The sequence below is a fragment of the Octopus sinensis genome, linkage group LG12 (assembly GCF_006345805.1).
Source record: "Octopus sinensis linkage group LG12, ASM634580v1, whole genome shotgun sequence".
Classification (NCBI taxonomy): Eukaryota; Metazoa; Mollusca; class Cephalopoda; order Octopoda; family Octopodidae; genus Octopus; species Octopus sinensis.
The window spans coordinates 4,874,680-4,889,240 of record NC_043008.1 but is presented as its reverse complement, the minus strand read 5'-3'; positions in this window follow the sequence as shown (position 1 = coordinate 4,889,240).

Here is a 14,561-nt window from a genome sequence, read left to right as displayed (position 1 = left end):
TGTGTTTTGTCCAACGTAAATCACTGTCGACAATAACACCCAGGTCACGTTCACATGAAGACTTTTTGAGACTAGTGTTGTGGAGGGAGAAGGTGGACGCTGGGTTTCTCCTCCCAAAATGCATGGTGGTACATTTGTCCACAGCCAGCTTGAGTTGCCAGTCCATGATCCACTGCTGCATTGTGTCCAGGTCTGCTTGCAACAAAGATCTATAGTGTACAGGATCTGACCTCTTTATTTCGAGGTACAGCTTGATGTCATCTGCATATTTCAGCACTGTGGCATTCTTTAAGTTGGCATCTATGTCATTAACATATGCAACAAATAAAAGGGGGCCAAGAACAGATCCCTGTGGTACACCAGATGTCATCTCATAGGGTGAAGAGTGCTGTCCTAGAACTGTGACAACCTCTTTTTGGCCGAAAATAAAGGACTTCAACCAGTTATAGTTTGTCTCTTACGCCCAACGCAGAGAGCTTCACCATGTTAGTTACTTTACTAACGAGGTGAAATTTTGGCGATTTGATTTCCTTGAGTGGTACAGCAATGTTTCCAAGAAGATACAACAAATCTATTGATTGCATTTTGATTTAAGAAGAAAGAATCATTTAGGAAATGAACAAGAATCAAATAATTTTTCTAGTTAGCTACTTCCCGCATTTAATATGTTAACAACTAGTACTTTGTAAGCGTAATTTATTATCTAAACAATATGTGCGCTTCGTGTATAATGCTGTCTTTTAAGTGTGTGCTTCAGTTTACTGTTTAACTGGTTAGAATGAAAACAAACAAAACACAGTAAAGATTGAATGCACGAACGATTATGGCGGTGTTGGTGTATGTCTGAGAAGTCATGAAGTAAATGTACTTCTGATACGAACGTAACTGAGAAGAAATATGTAATAAATAACAGGGACAAACGAAATATACACCGCCGGAAGTTGTTGTTCAATTTGCTTCCGCTGAATACATGTCATTGATTGGTTGAAATTAGCCAAATACGTCATCATTAATTGGTTGAAATTAGCCAAATACGTCATCATTGATTGGTTGAAATTAGCCAAATACGTCATCATTAATTGGTTGAAATTAGCCAAATACGTCATCATTAATTGGTTGAAATTAGCCAAATACGTCATCATTGATTGGTTGAAATTAGCCAAATACGTCATCATTGATTGGTTGAAATTAGCCAAATACGTCATCATTGATTGGTTGAAATTAGCCAAATACGTCATCTTTAACACGAAATAACTTCTAAAATACAAAATTTTGTCAACAACACTAAAAGTAAAAACTGTTCTATGTGACACATTCTGCAAGTATAGGAAGTTTGAAAGTGTTTAGTTAAGAAAAATTAATTAGAAAATCTGTCGGTGAGATTGAAAAGATCCGAAGAGGATTTCCAAGTAAGTGAAGTTTTCTCTGATCTGACAAATGAAGAAATTCGGGATATTTAACTTTCGCTTATTATTCTACCATAAATGCCCAAGGACATTATTTTTTCATACGACGTTTCTATTCATATTTTCAATAGTTTAATTTTCAATATTTCCTAATAGAGCCATTGTTAACTTCAGAATATTTTTTAAGATGTTACTTCTTTTAAGGCTGTTTCAGTTTCTTCGTGTTTGTGTATTTGATAACCGAAACGATAGAAGTTCTATAAAATAAATATAGTTTTTGGGAATATCTGTTTTTCTTAGCTTAAATATTTTACTTCCATGTTATCGCCCTGGGCGGTTATTTAAGCCCCACAAAATAGAATTTTCCGTTTAACAGCCCTGGGCGGATTTTCGGAAAACCCCGATATATATATATATATATATATATATATATACGTATGTATATAAAGATATATATGGGTAGAGGACGTCACAATGGCCGTTTGATTACACTCGAAAATAACCTTATATATATATATATATACATATTTCGTCCTATTATCTAAAATAATTCTTTCTTGTTTATTCTGACTCCTAAACTGTTTAACCTTGTTCCTTGGCTCCATGTGTGAAAAGTCTGGCTGCATCCCCCAAAAATATATATTATGAAACAAAAATAAACACAAAATTTATTACACGACTGTTTCCTCCACGACAGTCAACTCTTTGAGGCCGAACACGAGTTTGGTGTTGTTTCTACCAAGTTGTCTTTCACGAATAGCATTGACCATTCTTTCTTGCAAAGCAGCATTTTTGACAAGGTTTGGTCGCTCTTTTGGCTTCATTGTTCCACGAAGAGTTGCATCTTTGTAAATTCGCGCTGGTCTATTGCCGTCTACTTGAAAGGCATTGCAAAGATCATTCCCTGTTTCATTTCGACCCCGTCTTTAATTTGCTGGTAGAAGTATTGCCAGTCTATCTCTCTCTCCCTAATTTGTTCACCTCACCTGCCAGCCATCTAAAGTTAATAAGGATTCTGCTAATTCCACGTGTAAACATGTGTTGAATAGAACTCACCGAATAAATCTTAATTAACTGTGTTGTCAATTGTATGTACCTGACATATGCCAACGTGTAGGCAGCCAGACTTGTCATACAGAGATTACATATTTTGTATTTTTCTCTAAAATAATTCTGCCTTGTTTGCGATCCCTAAAATGTCTCTCTCTTGTTTGAGAGAGACATTTGCAGTGGTCTTAGTTGACCTCGTAAGGTGTCGGAATTGCCTTGTTTCCGCGGAAAACGGAGGGACTGGAACGGAACCTCGGCGATTCCCTTTCCCTACCTCCTTGTTTTTCGTGGCAATCGTCTTAATTGACCTTAGATATATAAACAGTTAATTCCATTTACAGATTGTATATTCTAATTAAAATGTTAAGACAAACGAAGCTGATTTTGAAGATATAATCGATCAATTCGCCTCATCAAAAGCAAAAAAGATGTGACTTGTATTTTTTTTTAATTACATCTCATTTTACACATTAGGTTTTTTAATGTTTCAGCGGAGAAGCTGGTGCATTGAACGATTAAATAAGGAGGTTTCATAAAAGTAAACATTATAAAAATATATTTTGAATTACAGGCTGTACCGAACCGACAGGTCAATGGGTAAATTAGTTGTCGACTGTTTCTCTAGTCTCGTATTTCGAGCATTTAACAACAATATATGCTTTCGATAAATAGTAGCTCCTGCAAAGTAAATAAAATCAAATTTGGGATTTTGCGGAGGGTCAAAATTGGTAACACAAACAGGACAGTGAAATGTTTTGTTTTCCATTTGTGTCTTTCGTTGTTCGAAAGAATAGTTCGTGTTCCATGGACTCGTGCTTTGTATCTTTCTTGCTGTACACGTTTCATGATGTCCTCTGCATATATATATATATATATATATATATATGGCTCTCAGATGGCTTGCTGCAAGTGGTTGTCTGTTTCTGTTACTTAAATGATCTAATTAGGGCTGTGGGTGTTTGTAGTTCCAGTGCCGGAAAGCGAGGTGGTAAGAGTTCAGTAGGTCATCTTTTGATGGAAGATTGCATAAGATGAGTGATGTGTAGTTTGTTGATCCTCAGATTAACCTTGTTCAAAGATGGTTAGATTTAAAGGCTTCAGGTATACACTGCTGAATTTAACTCCATCGTTGGGTATCTTTAATTCTGTTGCAAGTGTTCAAATTCGACCCCAGTTCCTCCCCCCCCCCCGAAGATTTTAAAGCTGGGCATTGAGGTGGTTTAACCCTTTAGCGTGCAGATGTCAAATGTAATACTTATTAATTCACATTATTTTCAATTCATCATGCATTTTCTTTTAACTTTGAGATATTGATGATGTGATTGTTTTTTAGAATGACTTTGTAGGAAAAATGTATGAGGTAGGAACTAGCTGGTTTAAACACAAGACAGATTATTTGGGCTGGATATGGCCAGCTTACATGCTAATGGGTCAAGTCTCACCAGTCTGTTAACGTTCGTGCACTACTTCTCTTATCACAATAATTTTGTAATATTAAGTTGCCAGATAAATTATTTTTTTCCCCATTTATTTTAATCCTTAAGTTTCATTAGCAGTTTTAACAAATTAGTCAATAATATATTCTCCTTCATTGTTCATGATTTCAACTAGTTTGTCAATGCCTTGATGATAGAAATTTCTAAGTCTTGATTTGAAGGATTTATGGGACCATATTTTCAGCTCCACTTCATTGAAAACCTTGCAAACTATTGAAGAGTGACCAATAAAGATCATACTCTGAAGCCATTCTACCTGTAGAATATGTTGAACACTGTAGAACTTCCCAACAGAGCCCTTGTATAGCATTTTTGGTGAAATTAATAACATGGGAGGGGGGTGAGCACTGTGGTGTTGAGGAAGTACGCTCTTCCATCCGTGCAGTCACCTCAGCCAGATGGCCTTGGTGGACTGTGGTACTTGCTTATTATAAAACTCTACACTGTGTGGTTGCTTTCATTAGCTACAGGTTGCTCTTTGACAAGATATAGCACTCATTCAGCCGCTCCACCAGGAATTTGGTGAAGTCATGGGACTGGAATTTGGTGGATTTTGAAAAGGTGGTGGAAGAGCTCAACTGAGCCAACAATACTTCTTACATTGATGCTGAATGGAGGAATATGAGAAGGTCAACGGTCAGGATCAGCCATTTCTATCCACAGAGTAACTACAACGCATCCATGGTCGTGTAATCAGCTGATGAAAGATTCACTATGACTCAAGCTCTCGATTCAAATTCATAATAAGGAAATTAGATGGTGAGAGTCATGGATAACCATGAAAGCAGCAAGATCAAACCACCTCTCACCAAATGTAGATCATTGTTTTGCATGCAGCTTTAGTTTGGCTCAAGGCTTTGCTTACTTGTTGGGACATTCATTCCTCTGCTTCAATAGAAGAATACTGGAGTTCCCTTTCTTTCAGAGCATGTGGAACCCATGCACTGACTTTTAGGACCTAATCTAATGAGTGAAGGTGATGGGAAATGGTATGAAGAGAATATTCTATCCACAGGGTCAATTCCTTAGGAGAATGGTGTGGGTCCTCATGGATGAGCTTCTTCAATTGATCCTTAATGAACTAAACAGGTCAGTCTGTGAGGCTGAATTTCCCATCCTTGACCTTCTCTGTATACAGCACAAATTTCTTGTCAGAAACGTTCTTTTTTTCTACTTGGCATCCCATCGTCATATGTCTGAAAAGAGACAAAATTCATTCAAATTCCAAAAACGATAAACTAATGGTGCTACAAAGATACTTTGATAAAAATATTTTCCTTGTGCAGTGAAATACCACTGGGAAGAAACGAACAAATTTATCTGACAAACCAATAAATTGGATGAAATAAGAATCAGAGTTAAGCTACAACTCCCCAGTAACCTGTATCCTTAATTTAAAACTAAGTTCACATATTCTAAATAGAAATGGTGTACCTCTCTATTTTTCTCCTTCACTATGACCAGGTATATTCTGAGAGAGATTTGGGTCTAGCAGATTGAGCACCTATGTTGCTTTTCCTGTTGACCGTGATGTGTAGTGGCTGGGTCACTGGGCATAAAAAAAGATGAGCTACTGTACTGCAGAGAAGACTTTTCTATTGGTATTGCATATGACAAAATTTACTGCATACTAAAACTAGAATGTCTCTGTGACAAGAAGGGAATCACTAAGCAAATACATAACATTGTACATTGATTAGGCTTTGAAAATATATAACGATCCTTCCCATATCATATAAACGCCTGGGGCTGGTTTCCCAGTTTCCGTGGTGTGTATATTCCTCATGTGGACGGGAGGCCGGTCCGTCACACGATTCCTCATTCTTTTGCCAGCTGATTGGACCAGAGCAACGGGAAGTGAAGTGTTTCACTCAAGAGCACAATGTGTTGTCTGAACCAGGAATTGAAACCATAATCTTACAATCATGAGTCCAACACCCAGTAACCACTAAACCACCCGTCTTCACTTAAAAAATCATATTTAGAATTAGCTCATTTGGATATGACACTCTGAGGTTCAATTTCAGTATTGTGCTTTGAGCCAGGGTCTTCTCAGGTTGAGGCCAGAAAGTGATTAAATGCAAATGCCAGAACAGAGTTTAAAACTGTTAAGTTACTGTCGTGGAGCTTCAGGTAAAGCTTGACTGAGCAAGCCTAAGATCAAACCATTCCACCTATGGCCATTCCTTTTTTTTTTCTATGTACTTAAAAACAGGGACTACACTAAGCACGTCCTCTCTTAAGATAGCTGAGAGTGGTTTGAGAGAGATTTGACTACTATTTCTAGCAGTTGTGGTAAGGTGTTGTTACATTTAGAGTGAGCTACCCTTTACATGGAAACTTGACTCCAATACATTTGATGATACGCCATTGTTTCAATAATCTTATTAAATATGACACTTTAATCTTACAATGATACATCTGACATTTCATACAAGTCTTGGACTGTATGCATTATAAGGTATTAAGCAACAACAATTTATTGCTATAGTCAAATACGACCCATGCAAATGAATTTATTAAGGTTTTTATGTAGTCATTTCTGAAGTGATTCAACTGACTTGTGGCAATTGGCCACTCAGCCTTGTTAAACTGCATGGAACCTAATAGCAAAGTAGGATACGAGTATATTTGATGTAAGTAAATCAAGAAAATTTTATTAATTAAACTTGTAACCTTAATGATGAGAGAAATCTTTAAATGACTAATTCTGATGCCTAAAAAAAAAAAAAGACAAAGAATCACTGCATCGCTGCCAGCACCACCAAAACTGAAATTAATTGAAATGATTTGAAGATGCTGTATTGGGAAGCTTTGCCTAATTTTTAGCAGTTTGGAGACTGAAAGGGGAAAAATAAAATGGTTCTTAATTGTAAAAAGAGAGAGAAAAAGAATTCAGTTTCAAGTTCAGTCCGACTGTGTGGCACTTTGGGCAAGGGCCTGCTATTTTAACCCCAGGCCAACCAGTCAGGTTTTGCCAGGGAATTTGGTAGACAGGAGGTGTATGAAAACCTCTCACTTTTTGGGCTATTATGGTCACTGTTGGTGTAAATGCTTTCATTCATGTGCATTAACTACAGCATTAGAGTGGTTTAGTTCACATTTCTAGCAAAGTAGATGTTTCCTAACACCCAAGTCACATTCAGTGACATTTGCAATTCTCCTTTTTGGTGTAACATTGCAAACTGCTGTTTATATTAAAGTCAAATGTGTGTGTGTGTGTGTTCCTCATCATCGCTTCACGACTGGTTTTCATTTGTTTTCGTTCCCGTAACGAAGCGGTTGGGAAGAAGGAAGAGATCAACAGAATAAATAGAAAACTTAGGCATTAGGGTTGGTTTGTTTAGCTAAAACTCTTCATGGCTGTGCTCCAGTATGGCCGCAGTCCAAGGGCAAACAAGTGAAAGAAAAAGATAAAAGCTCATCAAAATAGTTCGGCGTAACTTCGGTATATGTATCACTGTAAGTACCGGATACATTTTAAGAAAGTGGTTTTTTTTTTTTATATATATGGGAGGTTAGGGGTGGGAGAAAAGGGTTTCCGTTATCTTCAGAAATGTAAACAAAGTCACGTGTGTACCTATACCGAAGCATCGCCAAATAGTTCATATCCAATATGTTACGTGTATAATCTCTATGAGACCTTCTGTCTATTGACCGCTGACCACAATGACAACCCCAGATATATTTTATGGCACCGTTATGTCGAGCTATGTTTATCATGTAATGCAAGTACACTGGCATCTTATAAGATATTATTGAGAGAGCCAGTCTGGCAGGGAACAATCTGACCCTATTTATATCGAGTTGAAGTACACTAGAAGGGGAAAATTGAATCGAAGATGTTGGCGGACCAAGGATTATGTTATGACAAGTACAAAACAATTGACTGCAGCTGATTTGGCGACTGGGAGTTATCTCCCTTAGACTCTCAGGCTCGCAATTTGTGAATGGCATCGTTGGACGAGCTAATCACTGATTCATTGCATTTCTGACAACTAGAGTGGCAGACGAGTGTCTGACACAAAACAAATATTATAGAGAATTCTACTTGTAGATTGTCAGTTACTTCTTCTTTTTCCACAATTTACATCGGCAAAGGACACCCACAGACATGCACACGCGCGCGCGCGCAAAATATGCACCCAATACTTTTCCGTCTATTTATTAAAACCAACGTACTATATTCTCCCAGCTAGAAATGTTGAAGTTGATCTAATAGAGCTGAGAAAAACTGCCTGTTTATAATGAGCTGACAACAACAAGTTGAATAATGGAGAAACATTTACTCATTCATACTGTCAGGTCACTTTCGAGTGCTACTGGTGACATGTAACCCAGTACAACCTGTCGCATGGTTGGGCCGTCGGCGACTAAACTGGCAACCCCATCAAGCTTGCTTGGTGAGGAGGGTGTTTATTGGACACCCAGCGGGATGAAAAACAAAACCCATCAATATGTGTGTAATTATATATTTACTGTATATCACCCTTTTCTCACTAATTTTATTTATTGTATATTTTTATAGTTTGCTCATTATATATATATATATATATATTTATATACTCCATATCGTATGTTCTATGTATATTTTATATATCAATATTTTTTCATATATCGTACGTGTTTTCCCCCCTTATATCTATTTTATCTAGCTTATGAGTGTATCTTGCTGTTTTAAGCATCTCAGCAGTGATTCCTGATGGGCCGGGGTTTTACCTGGCTTCATACCCTTAATTGCCTTAACTATAAGGGAGCTGTCTATTCGGATAGCTGGTCTCTCTACTGGGTCAACATTTGGAGGGCTCTCCTCCTCCCATTCATTCTCCACATTCAGCAGTCTTTCATAATAGCTTCTCCAAGCCTCTTTCTTTTCACCAACATTAAAAGCAAGTGCCCCATCATCCATGCGGACACATTTCTCTCCTGTAACATCACTATTTTCTCTCACACACTGTCTAGAAATCCGAAATACCTCAGTTCTTTGGTCCTCACGTTGCTGGACATTGGCAAACTTCTTTTCTGCTACATCTTTGGCTATGTATACCTGCCGCCCAGCCTCCCTTTTGGCTACCTGGTACAGTTCCCTGCTACCCCCATCCTTCCAGGCCTGTTTCTTTGCACTAATGTCTTTGTCTACTGTACTATTCCACCACCATGTAACTCTAGGTCTGGAAGGGACTTTGCACGATCAACAGACTTGGTCTGTGGCACTCAGCAAGCTGTCCTGTAGGAATTTCCAGCTATACACATACATATATATATCACGTGTGTATATATATATATATATATATATATATACACACATACACACATACATATGTATATATATATATTTATATTTTTGTGTGTGCATGTGTATGTGTAAATACAGTCAGGGCTGTGTAAATGAGTCTGCTTCAAAACCCTGTGGTTTAGGGTTCTATCCCATTACATTGTGACTTAGACAAGTGTCTTCTGGAAACATGAGCTGACTAATGTTTTGTGAGTGAAATTGGGAGATGGAAACCCTTGGAGTAAATATGCTCACACACACACTACATATATATATATATATATATATATATATATATATATATATATATATATGTGTGTGTGTATATCTCTGTTACCCTTCTTTCAATATGGCATTCATTGTGCTTGTTTGTATTCTTGTACAAAGTTTGTACTCTCTGGCATACACAAGATTTGGTTCCTCTTGGTGATCTGAAACATTTCTCTGTCTTCTATTTATAAACTATATATATATATATGATATCATACCTTGATACTGTATGGGTCGAGTTTTCTCTTGATATATCCTGTCTAATTTGATAGGTTTACGAGGGGGTACCCAAAAGTAACCAGAAACTTTCTGTGGGACAAGCCCATTGTAGTTCAGGCTTCTGCTGCTAAAAGCTATTTGATGCGACCCTCAGGCATTAGTCTGCTGACTGGTTATGAGGGGTTATATGTTGTACATTAAACAAAATTTCATTTGTTTACAGTTTCATGCTATTTTCAGAATGTTGAGAACCTATGCAGCCATGCACAAAATGGCAGCTTCCAAATTTTGTTTCCTGACAGAGTGAAAATGATTGAAATTTAAACCTTTATAACTTTTTTAAAATATTTTTCTGGAGAAAGTGAAATAACTCCAGAAATTCAGCTTGGAAAAGTATATTAATGTGCCAAATTAAAAAAAATTTGAGAAACTTTAGTTTTAAAATGATTACAATTGAGAAACTTGTTAATATGACTAGTGTGTCCTGGAGCTCCTGCCAATGAATTTTGAGCAAGGAATTGTGAATAAAAAGAGTTGTGGCAAAATTTGTGCCTTGCTTGCTCACAGAAGGTCAAAGGCAGTCACAACTGAATTTATGTCGTGAACTGAAACAAAAGTTGGAAGTTGATCTGGATCTTTTTCTGAAGGTCATCACAGATGGTGAAAATTGGTGCTACAGCTATGACCCAGAAACGAAGCAGCAATCAAGTCAGTGGAAGCATTCAATGTCAAGACGATGGTGATTTGTTTTATTGATGCGAAAGAAATTGTTCACACAGATTTTGTTCCTCCTCGTCAAACTGTTAACCAGACATTTTTACTTGGCAGTTCTGAAGCTTTTGTGAGACATTTTAAGACGAAAATGCTCTGACCTGTGGTAAAGTGGAGAGTAGTGGTTTCATTATGACAATGCGCGAGCGCACACCGCTTTGAGTGTGACACAGTTTTTGGCCCCAAATAGCATGGACCCCCCCCTTCACCTGATCTTGCTCCCTGTGACTTTTTTTTTTGTTCCTCTGAATGAAAAAAAGGCCTTAAAGGAAAACGTTTTGAAAATGTGGAAAGAAGTGAAGAAAAAATGATGGCAGCGTTAAACGGCATCAGTTTGTGCCAGAGTTCCAGGACTGCTTTGAACAGTGGAAAATGCATCTGGACCAATGCATTGCTTCAAATGGAGGAGAATACTTTGAGGGCAACAAAAGTGTAGACATGTAAAGCTAAGTGAATGGAATAATATTACAAAATTCCGGTTTCTTTTGGGTCTCCCCTCGTAGACGATGTTGCAGTATCCCTGGTGTAGGGATTTCTAAGGCTGTACAGTTTATGATGAATAGGAGATCCAATTCTGAAAGACGATCTTACAACTTTTTCATCTTCTACACAAACAGACAGACATTATACATACATGACAATGAAAAATTTATAAATCATGCACCACTATATTTTTGAAATGGTTCAAACTGCTGATATAGAACTCAATACTTGGGGTAGAGTAGAAAGGTGTGTTTATTGCAGTCATGATCATTTATTAGGCAAAAGTAGAGTGGTCTTATTATATATATATATATGTGGTCTGATGAATAAGTATCTGGACTGTTGCCATAGTAATGAAGCTAAAGCACACAGAGTGAAGCCACTTGGCACAGATTCACCTTGAACTCTAAGTTTTAATGTTGCAGCTCATTTCTGCTGTTTGCAGTAGTGCTTGGAAGGAACGTGTGTAGCGTGTGATCATCGCATTGGCCATGACAAAGTTGAGTAGAGAATCTGCATCAAATTTTGCCGAATGCTTAGCAATACCTGGTCAGAGTCCTACACAAAATTGCAGAAAGTGTATGGAGAGGACTGTATGAGCTGCACTCAGGTGTACAAGTGGTTCAGACGTTTCCAAGATGGCTGAAAAAAATGTTGATAGTGACGAACGTTCTGAAAGACCCGCAACCAATGGAACTGAGAAAAATATTGCAGATATACGTGCAGCTGTGAGTGGAAATCGTCGAATCACCACCATCCGTGAGTTATCAGAGGATGTGAAGATTAGTTATGGTTCAGTCCATTATCACTGAAGATGTGGGTACGAGACCAAAAAAAATCCAAAAATCAAAATGTTTTCTTCTAAGAATCTCTCCTAAATATTCCTTCAATCGTTTTCAGTCTCAGAGTTGTCATTCGTTTGTTAGTTTCTATTTATTTACTTTTGACACCTTGCAAAGAGGACTAAAGAAATGAAAGAAAATTACGGAAATTAACGAACAAAACCTCATGATTTTGACAACTTTGCTGCTTCTGATGAAAGAATGTCCAAAAAAATGTATTGATAGAGGTTTAAAGTTTTATCATTTTTACCCAGTCAGAAAACAGGATTTTGTGCGTGACAACACGTGTTTGTCAACTGTAAACACATGGAATAACGAATATGACTTTTTCGATGTTGATCTCATTTTCCTCTTGGAAATTTACCAATTTTACGTACCCAAATGAAGCAGGGAAGAACAAACCCTAGCTGCATACACATACAGGCACAAAAACGCTTGCACACACACACACACACACACACACACACAGAGCTTCCTCTTCTACTTCGACACGTCAAACAGAACATGCTCACACACACAGACATTAGATTCCTCTTGCACTTCGACAGACATGTTGAAAGTAATCAAACATAAACTTTCCACGGAAACTAATGAAAGATTGACAAACTCTGAGACTCCAAACGATTCATTGCCAGAGTCGCTCCAAACAAACCAAGATGTTTTCTTTTCATAACGTGCATCTCATATTAATATTTCTGTCATCGTAAACTGACATCTTTTTTTAAATATTTCCAAATGCTGAGTAAACATGGAATCGCCTTGGATCACACAAGAACAGGCTTCAAACAAGTTTGAACCTTTTTTCTATTGTTAATGAGCATCTCGTATTCAATGTTTCTTTTCTTTTTTTTTTCATATAAAAATAAAAGAGCAGATGATGGATTTTTTTTATTGCTTGAAATTTAGTAAAATGTGAAATTCAGTTTCAAACATTTTAGGCCAAAATCACTTTGGAGGACCAAAAATTTCACGTGAAATGCCGTAGGATTTGGAAAGATAGTGATGCCATTTCAATGTTTATACTACATACTTACACTAAAATATTGTCTGCTGGAAAATACAATTTGTGACAATTCAGTCTTCTTCCATTTATAAATATTTGAATATACAATCACACACACACACACACGTGTGTGTGTGTGTCTTTGTGTGCACCAGTCTGGTTTTAGGTCTACTAAAACCAGTTTAGTAAAATGGTAAAACTAAGTCATTTGATAGAAATTGATCAACCTAATTGAAAAAAGTACTGAAGTTTTGAGGTTCCTTGAAACTTTTGAAGATGACAACCTCATCATGATCCTAGGTTGATGATGGAATCCTGTAATTGAAAGAAAGTATATATGGATACGGGCGTGTGTGATGTGAGAGTCTGCTGAGCCATTACTGAAAAAAAAAAATACTTTGAAGTCACAGTCACCCTGAATTTCTGTTAAATAAGTAACAGTATGTATATATATATATATGTGTGTAAGTGTGTAAGCACAGTCATGGCTGTGTGGATATGGAGTTTGCTTTGAAATCGTGGTTTTGGGCTCTGTCCCACCACATGGCACCTTGGATAAGTGTCATCTTCTGTAGCCTTAAAACCAACCACTGCCTTGTGAGTGAAATTGCTGATGGAAACTGTATGGAAGCCCTTTGTGTATAAATTATGTGTTTGCACACATGTGCATGAATATTTAGATTTTGCATGTGTTTGAGCAAAAGTGTAATGTTGTATTAACATCCCTTTTAAACATGTCCTGCAGCTGTTGTAATGGTCAGTGAAATAAAATAATTCCATACAGTTAAGGGGTGGTAAGAAGGACGACATCTGGTCATACAATGTTGTCTTAAGAAACCATCAACCGAACCATTTCAGCATTGAAAAGCAAATGTAAAAAGGATGAAATGGATGAATTTTATTTTACCAGAAATACAAGGTAACTGTCACACACACACACACACACACATGATTTATTTTTATGTAATTGGGTGCTTTTTATCTATGTTATTGATTTGTGAGTTTACACCTCAATAGTGTCTGTCACAGAAACATTATGCAATTGCTTTTGTGGTAAAATAAAGACATTATTATTGCTAACGAGGTCGACTTTGTCTTTCCTCCTTCCAGGGTTGATAAATGAAGTACCTGTAAAATACTGGGGTTGATGTTATCAACTTGCCACCTTTCCTCAGATTAGTTGGCCTTGTGCCAAAATTTGAAAATATTCTTCTTCTTGTTATTATGAAGCTGGTGTGCTGGTAGAATTGTTTGAGCATCAGCCAAAACGCTTGGTGGAATTTTTCCTGGCTCTTTATGTTCTGAATTCAAATACTGCCAAAACTGACTTCCCTTTTCATCTCTTTAGAGTCAATAAAATAACTTTGTCATGTACAGAGGTCAGCGACACAGTTGCAGAGGTTGGGAGTGGCTCTGCAGCTCTGTCTCACCCTGCTGTTGATGGGGAGCCAATTGGAGTCGTTCCTGTTCATTCACATGCAGCTCTCTGCACTACTACAGACCCGTTGGGACAGAGCAGGGATCTTGGGAGATTTACCAAAGAACTTGAGAATTTTTCTGAGGGATGCATGGTCAACTGTGTCAAATGCTGCCTTGAGGTTCACAAAGGCTCTTTGTGGAGCTCCCAAGATCTTTGAATAATGAAAAGAAGGGCAAAACTATTGTCAGTGGTAGATTAATTTGGTAGTAGATTGAATATAGCTTGTTGTGGGTGGCATCTACTTTTGATGACCAAGGCCTGTGAGC